Raw genomic sequence first — 18230 nt, 5'->3', positions numbered from 1 at the left:
TCACTGTAGTACAATTAACCCCTCTCACTGTCAGGGCAAGGAGCCATAGCTTGTGTCACTGTATACAATTAACCCTCTCTCACTGTCAGAGTAAGGAGCCATAGCCCTGCGTCATTGTATACAATTAACCCTCTCCATTGTCAGAGTAAGGAGCCATAGCCTGTGTCACTGTATACAATTAACCCCCTCTCACTGTCAGGGTAAGGAGCCATAGCCTGTGTCACTGTATACAATTAACCCCCTCTCACTGTCAGGACAAGGAGCTATAGCCTGTGTCACTGTATACAATTAACCCCCTCTCACTGTCAGGGTATGGAGCCATATCCCTGTGTCACTGTATACAATTAACCCCCTCTCACTGTCAGGGTAAGGAGCCATAGCCTGTGTCACTGTATACAATTAACCCCCTCTCACTGTCAGGGCAAGGAGCCATAGCCTGTGTCACTGTATACAATTAAACCCCTCTTACTGTCAGGGCAAGGAGCCATAGCCTGTGTCACTGTATACAATTAACCCCCTCTCACTGTCAGGGTAAGGAGCCATAGCCTGTATCACTGTATACAATTAACCCTCTCTCACTGTCAGGGCAAGGAGCCATAGTCTGTGTCATTGTATACAATTAACCCCCTCATACTGTCAGGGCAAGGAGCCATAGCCTGTGTCACTGTATACAATTAACCCACTCTATTGTCAGGGTAAGGAGCCATAGCCTGTGTCACTGTATACAATTGACCCTCTCTCACTGTCAGGGTAAGGAGCCATAGCCTGTGTCACTGTATACAATTAACCCCCTCTCACGGTCAGGGCAAGGAGCCATAGCCTGTGTCACTGTATAAAATTAACCCCTCCATTGTCAGGGTAAGGAGCCATAGCCTGTGTCACGGTATACAATTAACCCCCTCTCACTGTCAGGGTAAGGAGCCATAGCCTGTGTCACTGTATACAATTAACCCCCTCTCACTGTCAGGGCAAGGAGCCATAGCCTGTGTCACTGTATACAATTAACCCCCTCTTACTGTCAGGGCAAGGAGCCATAGCCTGTGTCACTGTATACAATTAACCCCCTCTCACTGTCAGGGTAAGGAGCCATAGACTGTGTCACTGTATACAATTAACCCCCTCTTACTGTCAGGGCAAGGAGCCATAGCCTGTGTCACTGTATACAATTAACCCCCTCTCACTGTCAGGGTAAGGAGCCATAGCCTTTGTCACTGTATACAATTAACCCCCTCTCACTGTCAGGGTAAGGGGCCATAGCCTGTGTCACTGTATACAATTAACCCCCTCTCACTGTCGGCAAGGAGCCATAGCCTGTGTCACTGTATACAATTAACCCCCTCTCACTGTCAGGGTAAGGAGCCATAGCCTGTGTCACTGTATACAATTAACCCTCTCTCACTGTCAGGGCAAGGAGCCATAGTCTGTGTCATTGTATACAATTAACCCCCTCACACTGTCAGGACAAGGAGCCATAGCCTGTGTCACTGTATGCAATTAACCCCCTCACACTGTCAGGACAAGGAGCCATAGCCTGTGTCACTGTATACAATTAACCCCCTCATACTGTCAGGGCAAGGAGCCATAGCCTGTGTCACTGTATACAATTAACCCACTCTATTGTCAGGGTAAGGAGCCATAGCCTGTGTCACTGTATACAAATAACCCTCTCTCACTGTCAGGGTAAGGAGCCATAGCCTGTGTCACTGTATACAATTAACCCCCTCTCACTGTCAGGGTAAGGAGCCATAGCCTGTGTCACTGTATACAATTAACCCCCTCTGTCAGGGAAAGAAGCCATAGCCTGTGTCACTGTATACAATTAACCCCCTCTCACTTTCAGGGCAAGGAGCCATAGCCTGTGTCACTGTATTCAATTAACCCCTTCTCACTGTCAGGGCAAGGAGCCATAGCCTGTGTCACTGTATACAATTAACCCCTCCATTGTCAGGGTAAGGAGCCATAGCCTGTGTCACTGTATACAATTAACCCCCTCTCACTGTCAGGGTAAGGAGCCATAGCCCGTGTCACTGTATACAATTAACCCCCTCTCACTGTCAGGGCAAGGAGCCATAGCCTGTGTCACTGTATACAATTAAGTTCCTCTTACTGTCAGGGCAAGGAGCCATAGCCTGTGTCACTGTATACAATTAACCCCCTCTCACTGTCAGGGTAAGGAGCCATAGACTGTGTCACTGTATACAATTAACCCCCTCTTACTGTCAGGGCAAGGAGCCATAGCCTGTGTCACTGTATACATTTAACCCCCTCTCACTGTCAGGGTAAGGAGCCATAGCCTGTGTCACTGTATACAATTAACCCCCTCTCACTGTCAGGGCAAGGAGCCATAGCTTGTGTCACTGTATACAATTAAGTTCCTCTTACTGTCAGGGCAAGGAGCCATAGCCTGTGTCACTGTATACAATTAACCCCCTCTCACTGTCAGGGTAAGGAGCCATAGACTGTGTCACTGTATACAATTAACCCCCTCTTACTGTCAGGGCAAGGAGCCATAGCCTGTGTCACTGTATACATTTAACCCCCTCTCACTGTCAGGGTAAGGAGCCATAGCCTGTGTCACTGTATACAATTAACCCCCTCTCACTGTCGGCAAGGAGCCATAGCCTGTGTCACTGTATACAATTAACCCCCTCTCACTGTCAGGGTAAGGAGCCATAGCCTGTGTCACTGTATACAATTAACCCCCTCTTACTGTCAGGGCAAGGAGCCATAGCCTTTGTCACTGTATACAATTAACCCCCTCTCACTGTCAGGGTAAGGAGCCATAGCCTCTGTCACTGTATACAATTAACCCCCTCTCACTGTCAGGGTAAGGAGCCATAGCCTGTGTCACTGTATACAATTAACCCCCTCTCACTGTCATGGCAAGGAGCCATACATAGCCTGTGTCACTGTATACAATTAACCCCCTCTCACTGTCAGGGTAAGGAGCCATAGCCTATGTCACTGTATACAATTAACCCCCTCTCACTGTGAGGACAAGGAGCTATAGCCTGTGTCACTGTATACAATTAACCCCCTCTCACTGTCAGGGTAAGGAGCAATAGCCCTGTGTCACTGTATACAATTACCCCCCCCCCCTCTATTGTCAGGACAAGGAGCCATAGCCTGTGTCACTGTATACAATTAACCCCCTCTCACTGTCAGGGCAAGGAGCCATAGCCTGTGTCACTGTATACAATTAACCCCCTCTCACTGTCAGGGCAAGGAGCCATAGCCTGTGTCACTTTATACAATTAACCCCCTCTCACTGTCAGGGCAAGGAGCCATAGCCTCTGTCACTGTATACAATTAACCCCCTCTCACTGTCAGGGCAAGGAGCCATAGCCTGTGTCACTGTATACAATTAACCCCCTCTCACTGTCAGGGTAAGGAGCCATAGCCCTGTGTCACTGTATACAATTACCCCCCCCCCTCTATTGTCAGGACAAGGAGCCATAGCCTGTGTCACTGTATACAATTAACCCCCTCTCACTGTCAGGGCAAGGAGCCATAGCCTGTGTCACTGTATACAATTAACCCCCTCTCACTGTCAGGGCAAGGAGCCATAGCCTGTGTCACTGTATACAATTAACCCCCTCTCACTGTCAGGGCAAGGAGCCATAGCCTCTGTCACTGTATACAATTAACCCCCTCTCACTGTCAGGGCAAGGAGCCATAGCCTGTGTCACTGTATACAATTAACCCCCTCTCACTGTCAGGGTAAGGAGCCATAGCCTGTGTCACTGTATACAATTAACCCCCCCTCTATTGTCAGGGCAAGTAGCCATAGCCTGTGTCACTGTATACAATTAACCCCCTCTCACTGTCAGGGCAAGGGGCCATAGCCTGTGTCACTGTATACAATTAACCCCCTGTCACTGTCAGGGCAATAAGCCATTGCCTGTGTCACTGTATACAATTAACCCCTCCATTGTCAGGGCAAGGAGCCATAGCCTGTGTCACTGTAGTACAATTAACCCCTCTCACTGTCAGGGCAAGGAGCCATAGCTTGTGTCACTGTATACAATTAACCCTCTCTCACTGTCAGAGTAAGGAGCCATAGCCCTGCGTCATTGTATACAATTAACCCTCTCCATTGTCAGAGTAAGGAGCCATAGCCTGTGTCACTGTATACAATTAACCCCCTCTCACTGTCAGGGTAAGGAGCCATAGCCTGTGTCACTGTATACAATTAACCCCCTCTCACTGTCAGGACAAGGAGCTATAGCCTGTGTCACTGTATACAATTAACCCCCTCTCACTGTCAGGGTATGGAGCCATATCCCTGTGTCACTGTATACAATTAACCCCCTCTCACTGTCAGGGTAAGGAGCTATAGCCTGTGTCACTGTATACAATTAACCCTCTCCATTGTCAGGGTAAGGAGCCATAGCCTGTGTCACTGTATCTAATTAACCCCCTCTCACTGTCAGGGTAAGGAGCCATAGCCTGTGTCACTGTATACAATTAACCCCCTCTCACTTGTCAGGGTAAGGAGCCATAGCCTGTGTCACTGTATACAATTAACCCCCTCTCACTGTCAGGGTAAGGAGCCATAGCCTGTGTCACTGTATACAATTAACCCCCTCTCACTGTCAGGGTAAGGAGCCATAGCCTGTGTCACTGTATACAATTAACCCTATCTCACTGTCAGGGTAAGGAGCCATAGGCCTGTGTCACTGTATACAATTAACCCCCTCTCACTGTCAGGGCAAGGAGCCATAGCCTGTGTCACTGTATACAATTAACCCCCTCTCACTGTCAGGGTAAGGAGCCATAGCCCTGTGTCACTGTATACAATTAACCCTCTCTCACTGTCAGGGTAAGGAGCCATGGCCTGTGTCACTGTATACAATTAACCCTCTCCCTTGTCAGGGTAAGGAGCCATAGCCATGTTCTTTGGTGATTCGGGCCGAGCATACAATGAAAATAAAAATATATATATATAGATCTAATTTGCTTTGTTCCCATAGTATTCCTTGTTGGATACCTAGATAGGCATCTGGAGCAGTACATGACAGGATATATTGCTGCCCTCTAGGGCTCTTGCAAATGGGTAACATTCTTGCAAAACTGCTGCCATATAGTGTTCCAGAAATGGTCCGGCTCTTGAGCTTATGTCCCTGCTTTTCAACAAAAGATGCCAAGAACATTATAACATTTGATAATAGAAGAGAATTAGAAAGTTATTTAAAATTGCTGCTCTATCTGAATCATGAATGGAAAAAAATGTTTTCCTGTCCCTTTAAATTCATTTACTGTTCTCTTTAAAATGAGTTGGTGAAGATTTATTTGGGAGTTTGAGGAACAGGGAATTGTATTACATTAATAATGTGGTATCATGTGACCAGCAGTCCTGTATGAACGCCTTTCTTAAAGAGAGAGGCACCATTTCATTTACTTTGCAAGTTCTATGTCAGCTACAAAAGATTCCGAGGGTTGAGTGACCCCCTCATTTGTAAGAAGTGACTGCTGTGTGCGTGTTTAGGTTTATTTGTGCCCTTATACTCCTCTTTACTAAATGCTACTTGCTGTAATGCCTAGAGTGTTATGTGTCTTTTGAAAGAGGAGACTGTATCCCTTTAATGAGTTATATTCAGTACATGTGTTGGGCTATTTTTCACAGAGACAGCTGCACAAACTTGAAGCCCACCTTTTGGTGCTCTAAACTTTTTTTTTGCATTAGGCTGGGCATTGCCCTTAGAAGGGCATTTAGCTCTTTTACTGCCCAAAAACTTAAATTATGCTTACTTGATAATTTTATTTTCTTCTGTATGAGGAGAGTCCACAGCTGCATTCATTATTTTTGAGAAATACAGAACATGGCCACCAGGAGGAGGCAAAGACACCCCAGACCAAAGGCTTAAATACCTACCGCACTTCCCTCATCCCCCAGTCATTCTGCCAAGGGAACAAGGAACAGTAGGAGAAATATTAGGGTGAAAAAAGGGGCCAGAAGAACAAATAACAAATAAAACTTAAGGCCTCCCAGATAAAAAAAGTTGTGGACTCTCCCCGTACAGAAGAAAATAAAATTATCAGATAAGCATAATTTAAGTTTCTCCAACATAGGTGTGTCCGGTCCACGGCGTCATCCTTACTTGTGGGATATTCTCTTCCCCAACAGGAAATGGCAAAGAGCCCAGCAAAGCTGGTCACATGATCCCTCCTAGGCTCCGCCTACCCCAGTCATTCTCTTTGCCGTTGTACAGGCAACATCTCCACGGAGATGGCTTAGAGTTTTTTAGTGTTTAACTGTAGTTTTTATTATTCAATCAAGAGTTTGTTATTTTGAAATAGTGCTGGTATGTACTATTTACTCAGAAACAGAAAAGAGATGAAGATTTCTGTTTGTATGAGGAAAATGATTTTAGCAACCGTCACTAAAATCCATGGCTGTTCCACACAGGACTGTTGAGAGCAATTAACTTCAGTTGGGGGAACAGTGAGCAGTCTCTTGCTGCTTGAGGTATGACACATTCTAACAAGACGATGTAATGCTGGAAGCTGTCATTTTCCCTATGGGATCCGGTAAGCCATGTTTATTAAGATCGTAAATAAGGGCTTCACAAGGGCTTATTAAGACTGTAGACTTTTTCTGGGCTAAATCGATTCATTATTAACACATATTTAGCCTTGAGGAATCATTTATTCTGGGTATTTTGATATAATAATATCGGCAGGCACTGTTTTAGACACCTTATTCTCTGGGGCTTTCCCAAATCATAGGCAGAGCCTCATTTTCGCGCCGGTGTTGCGCACTTGTTTTTGAGAGGCATGACATGCAGTCGCATGTGAGAGGAGCTCTGATACTTAGAAAAGACTTTCTGAAGGCGTCATTTGGTATCGTATTCCCCTTTGGGCTTGGTTGGGTCTCAGCAAAGCAGATACCAGGGACTGTAAAGGGGTTAAAGTTAAAAACGGCTCCGGTTCCGTTATTTTAAGGGTTAAAGCTTCAAAATTTGGTGTGCAATACTTTTAAGGCTTTAAGACACTGTGGTGAAAATTTGGTGAATTTTGAACAATTCCTTCATGTTTTTTCGCAATTGCAGTAATAAAGTGTGTTCAGTTTAAAATTTAAAGTGACAGTAACGGTTTTATTTTAAAACGTTTTTTGTACTTTGTTATCAAGTTTATGCCTGTTTAACATGTCTGAACTACCAGATAGACTGTGTTCTGAATGTGGGGAAGCCAGAATTCCTATTCATTTAAATAAATGTGATTTATGTGACAATGACAATGATGCCCAAGATGATTCCTCAAGTGAGGGGAGTAAGCATGGTACTGCATCATTCCCTCCTTCGTCTACACGAGTCTTGCCCACTCAGGAGGCCCCTAGTACATCTAGCGCGCCAATACTCCTTACTATGCAACAATTAACGGCTGTAATGGATAATTCTGTCAAAAACATTTTAGCCAAAATGAACACTTATCAGCGTAAGCGCGACTGCTCTGTTTTAGATACTGAAGAGCATGACGACGCTGATAATAATGGTTCTGAAGGGCCCCTAACCCAGTCTGATGGGGCCAGGGAGGTTTTGTCTGAGGGAGAAATTACTGATTCAGGGAACATTTCTCAACAAGCTGAACCTGATGTGATTACGTTTAAATTTAAGTTGGAACATCTCCGCATTCTGCTTAAGGAGGTATTATCCACTCTGGATGATTGTGACAAGTTGGTCATCCCAGAGAAACTATGTAAAATGGACAAGTTCCTAGAGGTCCCGGGGCTCCCAGAAGCTTTTCCTATACCCAAGCGGGTGGCGGACATTGTTAATAAAGAATGGGAAAGGCCCGGTATTCCTTTCGTCCCTCCCCCCATATTTAAAAAATTGTTTCCTATGGTCGACCCCAGAAAGGACTTATGGCAGACAGTCCCCAAGGTCGAGGGAGCGGTTTCCACTTTAAACAAACGCACCACTATACCCATAGAGGATAGTTGTGCTTTCAAAGATCCTATGGATAAAAAATTAGAAGGTTTACTTAAAAAGATGTTTGTTCAGCAGGGTTACCTTCTACAACCAATTTCATGCATTGTCCCTGTTGCTACAGCCGCATGTTTCTGGTTCGATGAGCTGATAAAGGCGGTCGATAGTGATTCTCCTCCTTATGAGGAGATTATGGACAGAATCAATGCTCTCAAATTGGCTAATTCTTTCACCCTAGACGCCACTTTGCAATTGGCTAGGTTAGCGGCTAAGAATTCTGGGTTTGCTATTGTGGCGCGCAGAGCGCTTTGGTTGAAATCTTGGTCAGCTGATGCGTCTTCCAAGAACAAGCTACTTAACATTCCTTTCAAGGGGAAAACGCTGTTTGGCCCTGACTTGAAAGAGATTATCTCTGATATCACTGGGGGTAAGGGCCACGCCCTTCCTCAGGATCGGCCTTTCAAGGCAAAAAATAAACCTAATTTTCGTCCCTTTCGTAGAAATGGACCAGCCCAAAGTGCTACGTCCTCTAAGCAAGAGGGTAATACTTCTCAAGCCAAGCCAGCTTGGAGACCAATGCAAGGCTGGAACAAGGGAAAGCAGGCCAAGAAACCTGCCACTGCTACCAAGACAGCATGAAATGTTGGCCCCCGATCCGGGACCGGATCTGGTGGGGGGCAGACTCTCTCTCTTCGCTCAGGCTTGGGCAAGAGATGTTCTGGATCCTTGGGCGCTAGAAATAGTCTCCCAAGGTTATCTTCTGGAATTCAAGGGGCTTCCCCCAAGGGGGAGGTTCCACAGGTCTCAGTTGTCTTCAGACCACATAAAAAGACAGGCATTCTTACATTGTGTAGAAGACCTGTTAAAAATGGGAGTGATTCATCCTGTTCCATTAAGAGAACAAGGGATGGGGTTCTACTCCAATCTGTTCATAGTTCCCAAAAAAGAGGGAACGTTCAGACCAATCTTAGATCTCAAGATCTTAAACAAGTTTCTCAAGGTTCCATCGTTCAAGATGGAAACCATTCGAACTATTCTTCCTTCCATCCAGGAAGGTCAATTCATGACCACAGTGGATTTAAAGGATGCGTATCTACATATTCCTATCCACAAGGAACATCATCGGTTCCTAAGGTTCGCATTCCTGGACAAGCATTACCAGTTCGTGGCGCTTCCTTTCGGATTAGCCACTGCTCCAAGGATTTTCACAAAGGTACTAGGGTCCCTTCTAGCTGTGCTAAGACCAAGGGGCATTGCTGTAGTACCTTACTTGGACGACATTCTGATTCAAGCGTCGTCCCTTCCTCAAGCAAAGGCTCACACGGACATTGTCCTGGCCTTTCTCAGATCTCACGGATGGAAAGTGAACGTGGAAAAGAGTTCTCTATCTCCGTCAACAAGGGTTCCCTTCTTGGGAACAATAATAGACTCCTTAGAAATGAGGATTCTTCTGACAGAGGCCAGAAAAACAAAACTTCTAGACTCTTGTCGGATACTTCATTCCGTTCCTCTTCCTTCCATAGCGCAGTGCATGGAAGTGATCGGTTTGATGGTAGCGGCAATGGACATAGTTCCTTTTGCGCGCATTCATCTAAGACCATTACAACTGTGCATGCTCAGTCAGTGGAATGGGGACTATACAGACTTGTCTCCGAAGATACAAGTAAATCAGAGGACCAGAGACTCACTCCGTTGGTGGCTGTCCCTGGACAACCTGTCACAAGGGATGACATTCCGCAGACCGGAGTGGGTCATCGTCACGACCGACGCCAGTCTGATGGGCTGGGGCGCGGTCTGGGGATCCCTGAAAGCTCAGGGTCTTTGGTCTCGGGAAGAATCTCTTCTACCGATAAATATTCTGGAACTGAGAGCGATATTCAATGCTCTCAAGGCTTGGCCTCAGCTAGCGAGGGCCAAGTTCATACGGTTTCAATCAGACAACATGACAACTGTTGCGTACATCAACCATCAGGGGGGAACAAGGAGTTCCCTAGCGATGGAAGAAGTGACCAAAATCATTCTATGGGCGGAGTCTCACTCCTGCCACCTGTCTGCTATCCACATCCCAGGAGTGGAAAATTGGGAAGCAGATTTTCTGAGTCGTCAGACATTGCATCCGGGGGAGTGGGAACTCCATCCGGAAATCTTTGCCCAAGTCACTCAGCTGTGGGGCATTCCAGACATGGATCTGATGGCCTCTCGTCAGAACTTCAAAGTTCCTTGCTACGGGTCCAGATCCAGGGATCCCAAGGCGGCTCTAGTGGATGCACTAGTAGCACCTTGGACCTTCAAACTAGCTTATGTGTTCCCGCCTTTTCCTCTCATCCCCAGGCTGGTAGCCAGGATCAATCAGGAGAGGGCGTCGGTGATCTTGATAGCTCCTGCGTGGCCACGCAGGACTTGGTATGCAGATCTGGTGAATATGTCATCGGCTCCACCTTGGAAGCTACCTTTGAGACGAGACCTTCTTGTTCAGGGTCCGTTCGAACATCCGAATCTGGTTTCACTCCAGCTGACTGCTTGGAGATTGAACGCTTGATCTTATCGAAGCGAGGGTTCTCAGATTCTGTTATCGATACTCTTGTTCAGGCCAGAAAGCCTGTAACTAGAAAGATTTACCACAAAATTTGGAAAAAATATATCTGTTGGTGTGAATCTAAAGGATTCCCTTGGGACAAGGTTAAGATTCCTAAGATTCTATCCTTCCTTCAAGAAGGATTGGAAAAAGGATTATCTGCTAGTTCCCTGAAGGGACAGATTTCTGCCTTGTCTGTGTTACTTCACAAAAAGCTGGCAGCTGTGCCAGATGTTCAAGCCTTTGTTCAGGCTCTGGTTAGAATTAAGCCTGTTTACAAGCCTTTGACTCCTCCTTGGAGTCTCAACTTAGTTCTTTCAGTTCTTCAGGGGGTTCCGTTTGAACCCTTACATTCCGTTGATATTAAGTTATTATCTTGGAAAGTTTTGTTTTTAGTTGCAATTTCTTCTGCTAGAAGAGTTTCAGAGTTATCTGCTCTGCAGTGTTCTCCTCCTTATCTGGTGTTCCATGCAGATAAGGTGGTTTTACGTACTAAACCTGGTTTTCTTCCAAAAGTTGTTTCTAACAAAAACATTAACCAGGAGATTATCGTACCTTCTCTGTGTCCGAAACCAGTTTCAAAGAAGGAACGTTTGTTGCACAATTTGGATGTTGTTCACGCTCTAAAATTCTATTTAGATGCTACAAAGGATTTTAGACAAACATCTTCCTTGTTTGTTGTTTATTCCGGTAAAAGGAGAGGTCAAAAAGCAACTTCTACCTCTCTCTCTTTTTGGATTAAAAACATCATCAGATTGGCTTACGAGACTGCCGGACGGCAGCCTCCCGAAAGAATCACGGCTCATTCCACTAGGGCTGTGGCTTCCACATGGGCCTTCAAGAACGAGGCTTCTGTTGATCAGATATGTAGGGCAGCGACTTGGTCTTCACTGCACACTTTTACCAAATTTTACAAGTTTGATACTTTTGCTTCTTCTGAGGCTATTTTTGGGAGAAAGGTTTTGCAAGCCGTGGTGCCTTCCATTTAGGTGACCTGATTTGCTCCCTCCCTTCATCCGTGTCCTAAAGCTTTGGTATTGGTTCCCACAAGTAAGGATGACGCCGTGGACCGGACACACCTATGTTGGAGAAAACAGAATTTATGTTTACCTGATAAATTACTTTCTCCAACGGTGTGTCCGGTCCACGGCCCGCCCTGGTTTTTTTAATCAGGTCTGATAATTTATTTTCTTTAACTACAGTCACCACGGTACCATATGGTTTCTCCTATGCAAATATTCCTCCTTAACGTCGGTCGAATGACTGGGGTAGGCGGAGCCTAGGAGGGATCATGTGACCAGCTTTGCTGGGCTCTTTGCCATTTCCTGTTGGGGAAGAGAATATCCCACAAGTAAGGATGACGCCGTGGACCGGACACACCGTTGGAGAAAGTAATTTATCAGGTAAACATAAATTCTGTTTTTTCATTACTTTTGGGAAATCAATACCCAGCTTATAGAGGACACTGAATGCAAAACAAAAAGGCGGCCCATTTTGATGGCACCTTAGCCTGCACAACCCGGATTCCCAACAAAGAACTTATTCAACAGAAGCAGGAAGAAACAAAATATGGAAAGAGGACAAGGTAACTGCCAGTCAATTAGAACCATAAGGATCCCTGTTAGCGATCATTTAAAAATTCTGGACTCCACTGAGCACAAAAGCCTCTGAGGAAACAAAAGTCCCAATTAACAGAAACACAAAAAATTAAATCATCTCCCTGATCAATGGCAAGGGAAACAACAAAGGAACTCCCCACACCACATTCTCCATAACTAAAAGGAAAGGAAGAATCAGATAAGAAGGTCCAAAAGAACCTCCAGAAACAATTCCCGAGGCCAAAACAGAGAGAGAGGCCCCTAGCATAACTCGAAAAAGAGCGGACTACCAGGCTGCAAGAGGAAAAAGCCTTGTAGGGAATACCCTACTGACAAAGAAGAGCGAAGAAAGGAAATATTCCAGACCACCTCCAACATGGATCCAAAAGGAACCAATGTAAAACCTTAACCAGAACCGATGTCCCGGAAGGACAAACGTAGGACAAAACTATCTCACCATAGACAGTTATCTGGTACAGAGAAACTGAACACCCATAGGTCCAAAAAAAAACAAACAGGAGCAGAACAGGAACAGAATAATAATATCGGTTTACACCCCAAACGAAAGCCGCAGGCTTCCCTCAGATAGGCAGTCAGACTAAACTTCAAACCATAATAACTAGCCAACCGAGTAGCTAGAAAACTTGTACCAGGACTTTCCAGGAAAGGAACAAGAGAAAAACTCAGAAAGCAGGTTGGACCAACTCCCCCCCTACTAAAAAAAGGGGAAGGGGAGAACAACACCCTGACTAATAAGGAAGAACCAACTACCCACTAAGGGAAGGTTCCCGAACCAACTGGAAGGTCTCCCAACCTAAGGAAAATATCACTCGGGTGACAAGTCGATGCCCAAATAGAGTAGTCAGAATTCCTGACCCCTACACCGATCAAACTGACTACCACAGAGCAACTGGCAAGGTCCAAAGGACAAGAGAGATTAAAAAAATCCCAGCATCGACAAGGCCCAGAGATCAGATAATGAATCGCCAGCCACGATTTTTAAAGGAAAAGAAGGAGGAAAGAGGCACCGACACCCAGAGAGACTAGCTCGGGTTCCAGGATACCTATCCTTACTTCCCCTCAGAAACCCGAAGGGAGGGTACACTTCAGACAAGAAAAACCCTCCATCCACTGAACTCCTAGAGAGTCAGAATAGGAAACCCATGGGGTCTTAAACTCTGATCTCTCAAGATGTATCCCAGTGAGTGGTCACTCAGCCCCAAAGGGCTTCTAGGATAACACCTAGAAAATCGGAAGACAAAAGAAGGAACCAAAAGAGATCAGAACTCCAACCTTGGAAAATAATCCCTGATTGAGAAAATATGACAGTCTCTAAAGATCCAGTCTGGATTAACCCCGGAAACCTATAGCACAAGGAATTAACGAACAGCCTAAAAACTCCTAGCAGACGACAGCAAGAGAGACTGCATAATAATCCCCCAGATCCCCAAGTATAAGGATCAAAAAGAGGATAGTGCAAGGAAAAAGTGGTCCCGAAGAACCAGGTCTCCTCAACCAGATGACCGGAAGACGTACCCCAAAAGGCGAGGGGAAGCAAAAAGTACAACAAACCTCAAAAAAGTGGGAAAAAAAGCACTGGCGAAGGAGAGCTTAAAATAGGATAATATGATCCACAAAGGAGTACCAATAGAGGGGAACAATCACCCCCTACACCAGATTATGAAGATCTCCAAGCAGTCATCTGATCCCCCTCAGAAGAGAGTTCCAAAGGACCTTAGGAACTACAAATATACTGCCACAGCAGGAATCGTAAACCCAGCTAGCCATGCAAGCTATGCAGGGACAAAACACTTAGTATTGAGTATGAACCAACGACGGGCGGACCACCAAGATAAAATAAACTAGGCTCAGCCTGACATCTAGGAAAGAAGAACCTCCTATAACCTCTTAACAAGAAGTAAGCAAACTTAGTACCCAAACAGGACCAGCCTGTTGTCAAGGATACAACATGTCTGATATAAACCTCAAAAGAACAGAGTAAACTAGTACCCAACCAGCACAAGCCTGCTGACCAGGGTACAACCGACCTGTTCAAGGGCTAACTGAAAGTTTTAAACCCTAGCAGGGCTAGACTAAACAAACAGACAAACGACATACAAATAAGCGCTGAGGCTTAAACATTGTCTCTTATTTTGTTTTTTTGTGTGACTTCCACCGGAAGCAACAACCATCACGACCATAAAATCGATAGTATCAAAATCCCAGAGAAGAAAAAATATTCCTAAAAGGAAAAGGATTATAACGGTCTCAAGCTACGGAAATAAAAGAAACACATCCTAACCGTATCAAAATAAAGTAGGCAGCACCCGCAGGTGAAACGCCAAAAAGGAATAGAAACAGCCTGATTCCTCAAGAGCTCAGAACTAGGATTAGATACACAAACAAAAGACAATCGGGAGTAGGATCCACATCCCTCCACTCGTCTAGCGCTGTTTGCCATCAGAATCAGAAGACTGAGGATCCGGTTGTAAATAAAGACTAAAATCCTCCAAAGCCTCCAATACCTGCCTCAGCAGTACACGCATCAGTCTGAATCTAAAGGCAAAACTCATCTCCGGCAGGGCATTTGAAGGCCCCGACCCTGACGGCTGTACCCCTGAAGCCTCAGAAGAAAACGGTCCCCCAGAGGAAAGACCCGTCTCACCTGGCACCCACAGGTTAAGAGGACACGGATAAGGTCTTTGCTGGCCCTCAGGAAGCTGTAAATGCGCCAACGCCAAAAATATGGCCATGCGCAACCGAGTAGCAACCTCTGGTGGAAATAAATGTCCTTCCGGAGCAGGGGTAACGTTATTTGGGACAACTGCCTGTGTAGGAACAGAAAATTCCAGGGAACGCACGTCACGGGACACAGAATCCTCAGAGGCAGACGGCTCAGCGGTCTCTAATCTTTCCCCAGAGGAAAAAATCAGCACTCTATTACGGCATACAGAACATAATTGATTGGGCTGGCCTCCATACAATCTAAGCAGTAAACAGATTCTGAAAAATCAGAATCCTCTATAACTTGACCAGACAAATTTTAGACAAAAATAACTGGCACCTCACACCCCCAATGGATGGGGCACTCACCACCTCCTATGACCCAGACGAGTAGAAAACAGACCCTCTCCAACGACACTCGGTCAAGAAAATGGAGAACGAAAACGTGACTACGCCCAGTCGCGAGGTACAACCAACAGGTCAAGGAAAAGCGTGCCAGTCCCATCAAGAACTGCGTAGCTCGAAAAACTTGTACATTCCGAAAAAGCCATGAGCCCCAACATCACTACACATAAGCAGACAGAATCACATAAAAAATATGCTGAAAGTCCCCCATTGTTCATTAACCCCCCTCAGGAGATATTAACCCTAGATTCCATAAAGCTAAAGGAGTCCCACTGAGACCCTGTGTTCTATCATTACATTATATTCCCACAGTGAAAGGAAAATGAAACGATCTTACCGGAATCTATGCCATGGAACAGTAACACGGTCCTTCAAGTTTGACCGATAGTAGCGTCGCTTCTGACATGGACTTAATTGAAGAAAGCAGGCAGTGAAACTCGTCAACGCTGATTGCTTATGGAGCTGTTGATATGAGTCGGGATGGTTTTGCAGAAAGACTCTCCCTGCATCTGCGGACTTTAACTTTCATCCATGCTCTCACTGAGAGGCTGACAGGACTACTTAAAACTCCAGTCCCTCTATAAGAGACTATTCTGTAATCTTCTCACACTTCTCTGCAAACCTCCTGTGACAAACGGCAAAGAATGACTGGGGGATGAGGGAAGTGGGGGAGGTACTTAAGCCTTTTGGCTGGGGTGTCTTTGCCTCCTCCTGGTGGCCAGGTTCTGTATTTCCCAAAAGTAATGAATGCAGCTGTGGACTCTCCCCGTTTTAAGAAGAAAAATTAATAATAAATAAATAATCCTATTCCTTTATATAGGGGTACCCTTGCATTCCTATTGGGTTTTTGTTTTTAGAATAGGTTTTTTTTTGGGCAGCAATGCCAAGCCAAATCCCCTTTTCATGGCAATTTTTAGAGTGTTTTTTTTAGATAGCCTGGGGGGGGGGGGGTTACTTGTAGAATGGTGTTTTTTTTTGTTTAAAAAAAGAAGAAGAAGAGGTTAATACATTCTAAAAAGCCCTTTTAAAAGCTATTGCTATAGTTTAGTGTTAGTATTGTTTTTGTTTTTTTTTAAATGGGGCTTTAGTTTTAAAAATAGGCATAACTGATTTTTTTATTTTTAGTTATTTGTTTGTTTTTTTTGTTATGGTGTTTTTTTTTTTCTTCATCTGTTATTTATTTTTTCTTCCAGATAAGGTTAGGTTTTTTTTTTTTTGGGGGGGGGTAACTTAGGGAGTGTTAAGTGGGGGGGGGGGGGGGTTAGCTGGTTTAGATGTTAGTGGATTTTTCCATCTTAATATGGGAAGAATCCACAGCTGCATTCATTACTTGTGGAAAAAAAGGATCCTGGCCACCAGAAGGATGCAAAGACACCCCAACCAAAGGCATAAATACCTCCCCCACTTCCTCATAACCCCAGTCATTCTTTGTCTTTCATCACAGGAGGTTGGCAGAGAAGTGTTAAAACATTAGTTTATTATGGAGGGTAGTACTCTTCGAGATGGGACTGGAGTTTTAAGTAGTCCTGTCAGCCTCTCAGTGAGAGCATGGGTGAAAGTTAGAGTCCGGAGATGCAGGGAGAGTTTTTCTGCGAAACCATCCCGACTCATTAACAGCTCCATAGGCAATCAGCATTGACGAGTTTCCCTGCCTGCTTTCTTCACTCAAGTCCATGTTAGAAGCGATGCTACTATCTGTCAAACTTGAAGGGCCGTGTTCTGTTCCATGGCGTAGATTCTGGTAAGATCGTTTCATATTTTATACATGTATGATAACGCAAGAAGACAGGGTCACAGTGTGACTCCTTTTATCTATATAGAATTAAGGGTTAATATCTTCTTAGGGGGATAATCTTATATGTTTATTTGATTTTATGCTGCTTTTATGTGTGAGATGTTAGGCTCATAGGCTGTTATGGAATTTACAGGTTTCACTTTCACTTTGAGAGCCATGCAGCTTACATAACAGGGACGGTCCTGCATTGTGCGCCATGTGATTCATTTCCTTTTACCTGACCGGGTGTCTATCAGAGAGGAGTCATAAATCTCTGTACTGTCTGGGTCATAGGAGGTGGTGAGTGCCCCAGCCATTGGGGTATAAGGGTGCTGTTTTTTTAAAAAAAAATAAGATGTTTATTTCTCTAGTTCTCCGGTTATTGCACTAGCGATGGAGGATTATGTTACTTTAGAGGGCACTCCCTCTATTCCTAATGAGTAATTCCTGTTTATATGATGAGTCCTTAGTTCCGCCCTCTCAATTATGTTCCATGGCTTGCCCTCCAGATCTCCTTTAGGCCATCTGTGGCTCAGTGTATGGAGGTGATTGGTCTCATGGTGTCCAGCTTGGACATAATTTCCTTTGCCAGGTTTCACCTCAGACTGTTGCAACTGCGCATGCTGAACTAGTGGAACGGCGATCATTCGGATCTGTCTCAACAGATTTCTCTGGACATTCAGTCGGGAGAATCATTCTCTTGGTGGTTTTGTCTGGATCACTTGTCCTGAGGGACATCCGTCTCAAGACCATTCTGGGTGATTGTGACTACGGTTGCGAGTCTGTCAGGATGGGCAGCTGTTTGGGGTGCCAGGAAAGCACAGGGCCTCTGGTCTCAGGAGGTAAAGCTCCCTCCTGATTTTTTTCCGATCTTCAGGCAATATATAATGCTCTGAAGGCTTGGCCTCTGCTGGGTTCGTCCCAGTTAATCAGATTCCAATCAAACAATATATCCTTGGTGGCTTACATCAACCGTCAGGGGGGAACGAGAAGCTCCCTAGTTTTGAGGGAAGTATCTCAGATTCTGGTGTGGGGGAGACCCGCATTTGTTCGCTGTCAGCGATCCACATTCCGGGTGTTGACAGCTGGGAAGCGGATTTCCTCAGCAGACAATCCTTTCATCCGGGATAATGGTCTCTCCATAACGAGTATTTGCAGAGATTTGTAAGAGGAAGATCTTATAACGTCTCAATACCAAGCTACCCAGATAGGGGTCGAGGTACAGG

The 18230-nt window shown here is 45.2% G+C and overlaps 1 protein-coding gene across 2 annotated transcripts in view; it reads left to right on the top strand.

The window, feature by feature from the left end:
- The window catches only part of MAPRE3 (microtubule associated protein RP/EB family member 3), a 520309-nt gene that overhangs the window by 266357 nt on the left and 235722 nt on the right, over nucleotides 1–18230 (top strand). The window lies entirely within an intron of this gene.

This window comes from Bombina bombina, chromosome 4 (genome assembly GCF_027579735.1).
Source record: "Bombina bombina isolate aBomBom1 chromosome 4, aBomBom1.pri, whole genome shotgun sequence".
Lineage (NCBI taxonomy): Eukaryota > Metazoa > Chordata > Amphibia > Anura > Bombinatoridae > Bombina > Bombina bombina.
The sequence above is the reverse complement of the archived record's forward strand: the minus strand, read 5'-3'. Positions and strand labels throughout refer to the sequence as shown.